The following is a 6,000-nucleotide window of genomic DNA, read 5'->3' on the forward strand; positions in this document are numbered from 1 at the left end:
CTTCTTAATTTCTCAAAGGATAAACCTCAACCAATTTCTAAAGACTGTTGACATCCAGTGGAAGCGACAGGAACGGCAGGAAAGTCGATTAGATATCCTGATTCCCAATGAAACCTCATTGAAAAGAGAGTGACCTCAAAAACAAAAAATCTGAATGGTCCTCTGGGTTTTGTCCTCAGGGTTTCGCCTGCCAAATAAGTTCTGTTACACTCACAAACATGATTCAAACTGTTTTAGAAACCTCAGAGTGTTTTCTATCCAAATATACTAATAATATCCATATCTTGGCCTGCTTCTCAAACCCAGAAGCTGTTTACTTTGGGCACACTTTTCATCCGGACGTGAAAATACGTTATAATTAAGTTATTGTAACTAGTAATACAGCTATCATAACTACATTTAAAGTTTACATAACAAAATGGTCTATGCAAGGATAACTTGATAACATGACATGTTAAATGCTCTGAGCTGGAAAAGGCCACGCAACTAGATGACTGGAAATAACAAGTTGAAACAACCTTAAAGCTTAAACCTTAAAGAGTTCTGAACTAAAGCCAGTTACTTCAATTTATAAAAGAGTTAAACATTTGCCATTATAACTTACTACTCTAAGTTTAGTCTTTTTCAAATTTTGTTATGTCAACTTTTAATAAAGTTATCATAAGTAGTAACACAGTTAAAGTTTACATAACAAAATTGTCTAAGTTAGGATAACGTGTGTTACGGTTTTCTAGTGGTGATGAAGGAGAGTCGGACCAAACTGCAGCGTGTCGATTTAGATTCATGTTTAATCAAACGAAGAAACACGAACACTACACAAAACAATAAACGTAATCGAAACCGAAACAGCCTATCTAGTGCAAACTAACCGAGAGTACACATAGGACACTAAGGACAATCACCCACGACAAACTCAAAGAATATGGCTGCCTAAATATGGTTCCCAATCAGAGACAACGATAAGCATCTGCCTGATTGAGAACCACTCCAGACAGCCATAGACTTTGCTAGATAACCCACTAAGCTACAATCCCAATACCACCACCAAAACCCCAAGACAAACACACCACAATTACAAAAACCCCATGCCACACCCTGGCTTGACCAAATACATAAAGATAAACACAAAATACTTTGACCAGGGCGTGACAGAACCCCCCTCCCCCTAAGGTGCGGACTCCCGAACGCACAACCTAAACCTGTAGGGGAGGGTCTGGGTGGGCATCTGTCCGCGGTGGCGGCTCTGGTGCTGGACGTGGACCCCACTCCATAATTGTCTTAGTCCACCTCCTTAGTGTCCCTTGAGTGGCGACCCTCGCCGCTAACCTTGGCCTAGGAAACCTAACAACGGGCCCCACTGGACTGAGGTAGCTCGGGACCAAGGGAAGCTCGGGACCGGGGAAGCTCGGGACCGAGGGGAAGCTCAGGAGTGAGAGGAAGCTCAGGAGTGAGAGGAAGCTCAGGAGTGAGAGGAAGCTCAGGCAGGTTGATGGATCTACCAGATCCTGGCTGGCTGGTGGTTCCGGCAGATCCTGGCTGACTGGCACTTCTGGAGGATCCTGGCTGACTGGTGGATCCTGGCTGACTGGCGGATCCTGGCAGACTGGCGGATCCTGGCTGAATGGCGGATCTAACTGATCCTGGCAGACTGGCGGATCCTGGCTGACTGGCAGATCCTGGCCGACTGGCAGATACTGGCCGACTGGCAGTTCTGGCGGATCCTGGCAGACTGGCGGATCCTGGCAGACTGGCGGCTCCTGGCAGACTGGCGGATCCTGGCCGACTGGCAGTTCTGGTGGATCCTGGCTGACTGGTGGATCCTGGCTGACTGGCGGATCCTGGCAGACTGGCGGATCCTGGCTGACTGGCACTTCTGGCGGATCCTGGCTGAATGGTGGATCCTGGCAGACTGGCGGATCCTGGCTGACTGGTGGATCCTGGCTGACTGGCGGATCCTGGCAGACTGGCGGATCCTGGCAGACTGGCGGATCCTGGCTGAATGGCGGATCTAACTGATCCTGGCAGACTGGCGGATCCTGGCCGACTGGCAGATCCTGGCCGACTGGCAGTTCTGGTGGATCCTGGCAGACTGGCGGATCCTGGCAGACTGGCGGATCCTGGCAGACTGGCGGATCCTGGCCGACTGGCAGTTCTGGCGGATCCTGGCCGACTGGCGGATCCTGGCCGACTGGCGGATCCTGGTCGACTGGCGGATCCTGGTTGACTGGCAGTTCTGGCAGATCCCGGCTGACTGGCGGATCTGGAAGAGTCTGATTGACTGGCAGATCTGGAAGAGTCTGGTTGACTGGCAGATCTGGAAGAGTCTGGTTGACTGGCAGATCTGGCGGCGCTGGGCAGACTGGCGGCGCTGGGCAGACTGGCGGCGCTGGGCAGACTGGCGGCGCTGGGCAGACTGGCGGCGCTGGGCAGACTGGCGGCGCTGGGCAGACTGGCGGCGCTGGGCAGACTGGCGGCGCTGGGCAGACTGGCGGCGCTGGGCAGACTGGCGGCGCTGGGCAGACTGGCGGCGCTGGGCAGACTGGCGGCGCTGGGCAGACTGCGACGCTGGGCAGACTGGCGACGCTGGGCAGACTGGCTGGGCGCTGGGCAGACTGGCGGTGCTGGGCAGACTGGCGATGCTGGGCAGACTGACGGCGCTGGGCAGACTGGCGACGCTGGGCAGACTGGGGGCACTGGCGGCGCTGGGCAGACTGGCGGCACTAGCTGCTCCATATAGGCTGACAGCTCTGGCGGCTTCTTACAGACTGACCGCTCTGGCGGCTCCGTGCTGACTGGCAGCTCCTTGCAGACTGGCAGCTCCTTACAGACTGACAGCTCCTTGCAGACTGACAGCTCCTTGCAGACTGACAGCTCCGTGCAGACTGACAGCTCCGTGCAGACTGACAGCTCCTTGCAGACTGGCAGCTCCTTGCAGACTGGCAGCTCCTTGCAGACTGGCAGCTCCTTGCAGACTGGCAGCTCCTTGCAGACTGGCAGCTCCATGCAGACTGGCAGCTCCATGCAGACTGGCAGCTCCATGCAGACTGGCTGCTCTATGCAGACTGACAGCTCTGGCTGCTTCATGCAGACTGACAGCTCTGGCTGCACTGAACAGGCGGGAGGCTCCGGCAGCGCTGTAGAGGAGAAAGGCTCTGGCTGCGCTAAACAGGCGGGAGACTCCAGCAGCGCAGGAGAAGAGAAAAGCGCTGGCTGCGCTGAACAGGCGAGGCACACTGAAGGCCTGGTGCGTGGTGCTGGAACTGGTGGTACTGGATCGAGGACACGCACAGGAAGCCTGGTGCGGGGAGCTGCTACCGGAGGACTGGAGTGTGAAGGTGGCACAGGGATGGGCTAGACCGTGAAGGCGTACTGGGGATCTTGAGAGCAGTGTTGGCACAGGACGTGCAAGGCTAGGGATGTGCACAGGAGGCCTGGTGCGTGAGGCTGGCACCAACTTCACCAGCCGACTAACACGCACCTCAGGAAGAGTATGGAGCGCTAACCCAGGTGCCATCAAATCCCCAACACGTTCCGTCGGGCGAATTCCATGCAAAAAGCACCAACACAGCAACTCCCTCATTTCTCTCTCCTCCAATTTCCCCATTAACTCCTTCACAGTCTCTGTTTCGCTCACCTCCAACACCGGCTCTGGTTCTGGTCTCCTCCTCGGCTCCTCACGATAAACAGGGAGAGTTGGCTCAGGTCTGACTCCTGACTCTGCCACACTCTCCCTGAGCCCCCAAGAAATTTTTGGGGCTGATTCTCAGGCTTCCATCCGCTACGCCGTGCTGCCTCCTCATATCTGCGCCTCTCAGCTTTCGCCGCCTCCAGTTCTTCCTTGGGGCGGCGATATTCTCCAGGCTGATCCCAGGGTCCTTTACCGTCCAGTTCTTCCTCCCATGTCCATTTCTCCAGGTGGTGCAGCCTCTCCCACTGCAGCTGCTGCTGCTCCTGCTGCTGCTGCCTCTGTTGCCTCTCCTGTGGCTCCTGCCTGTTAACACGCTGCTTGGTCCGTTGGTGGTGGGTGATTCTGTTACGGTTTTCTAGTGGTGATGAAGGAGAGTCGGACCAAACTGCAGCGTGTCGATTTAGATTCATGTTTAATCAAACGAAGAAACACGAACACTACACAAAACAATAAACGTAATCGAAACCGAAACAGCCTATCTAGTGCAAACTAACCGAGAGTACACATAGGACACTAAGGACAATCACCCACGACAAACTCAAAGAATATGGCTGCCTAAATATGGTTCCCAATCAGAGACAACGATAAGCATCTGCCTCTGATTGAGAACCACTCCAGACAGCCATAGACTTTACTAGATAACCCACTAAGCTACAATCCCAATACCACCACCAAAACCCCAAGACAAACACACCACAATTACAAAAACCCCATGCCACACCCTGGCCTGACCAAATACATAAAGATAAACACAAAATACTTTGACCAGGGCGTGACAACGTGACATGTTAAGTGCTCTGGACTTGAAAAAGGCCACGCAACTGCCTGCTACTCAGGCCCAAAAGCTAGAATATGCATATAATTAGTAGATTTGGATAGAAAACACTGAAGTTTCTAAAACGTTTGAATGATGTCTGTGAGTATAACAGAACTCATATGGCAGGCAAAAACCTGAGAAAAAATCCAACCAGGAAGTGGGAAATTTGAGGTTTGTGGTTTTTCAAGTCATTGCCTATCGAATATACAGTGTCTATGGGGTCATATTGCACTTCCTAAGGCTTCCACTAGATGTCAACAGTCTTTAGAACCTTGTTTGAGGCTTCTACTGTGAAGGAGGAGAGAATGAGATCTGTTTCAACCAGAGGTCTGGCAGAGTGCCATGAGCTCAGCCTCGCGTGCGCCCGTGAGAGTTAGCTGCGTTCCATTGCATTTCTAAAGACAAAGGAATTCTCCGGTTGAAACATTATTGAAGATTTATGATTAAAAACACCCTAAAGATTGATTCTATACATCGTTTGACATGTTTCTATGAACTGTAATATAACTTTACGTCTGAACTTTCGCCTGGACTTGCCTGCACCTCCTGAGTTTGGATTTGTGAACTAAACACGTGAACAAAAAGGAGGTATTTGGACATAAATGATGGACTTTATTGAACAAAACAAACATTTATTGTGGAACCGGGATTCCTGGGAGTTGAGAACCACTGTTCCAAGGAGGGGTGGGCCTGGAAAAAGAAGACAAAACGGTTGTGAGACAGGCTTAATTCTAGACACATGGAATGTAGGATGAATACTAAGGGTATGGGGCAACAGAAGACGAACAGCAGAGGGACTAATGACCTTGGAGATGGGGAAAGGGCCTATAAACCGGGGGGAGAGTTTGCAAGAGTCCATCCGGAGGGGCAGATCCGGGGTGGAGAGCCATATCTTCTGCCCGAGATGATACCAGGGAGCCGGGGTCCGATGGCGATCCGCTTGTCGTGGATACCTGGAGGTGTTCTTGAGGGCCGACTGTGCTCTCCTCCAGGTATGACGACAGCGACGGACAAACATCTGGGCAGAAGGTATGAGCAGGAACTGGATAGCCTCGCCGTGGTTCCCTGACACCCGTTAGGGGGATGGGAGTGGTGTTGTTGGTGACTCGGCCTATAGAGCACCCGTCCAGCGCTCTAACGTCCATTGGGAATGGAAAGTGGCTGAGTGGGGATGTTCAGCTCGGACGCCAAGGTAGCATCCAAAAAACTCTCGTCGGCCCCAGAGTCAATGAGAACCCGGAGAGATTTGGACTGGTCTCCCCACAGAAGAATGACATGATAAGGGGTCCGAGCAAGGGAAGCAGGAATGTTCTCCATATGGCCCACCAGAGTCCTTGCTCCTACCGGTGAGCCTGGCTTCTTTAGAGAACAATAGGACAAGAAATGAGTCCTGCAATACAGACAACTCTGTGTCGATCCTGTATTGCTGTTCTGCTGGCGACAGCCTAGCTCTGCCTAGTGGCATAGTCTCAGGAAGCAATGACTCAGCCGTCTT

The sequence above is a fragment of the Oncorhynchus tshawytscha genome, linkage group LG06 (genome assembly GCF_018296145.1).
Source record: "Oncorhynchus tshawytscha isolate Ot180627B linkage group LG06, Otsh_v2.0, whole genome shotgun sequence".
Taxonomy (NCBI): Eukaryota; Metazoa; Chordata; class Actinopteri; order Salmoniformes; family Salmonidae; genus Oncorhynchus; species Oncorhynchus tshawytscha.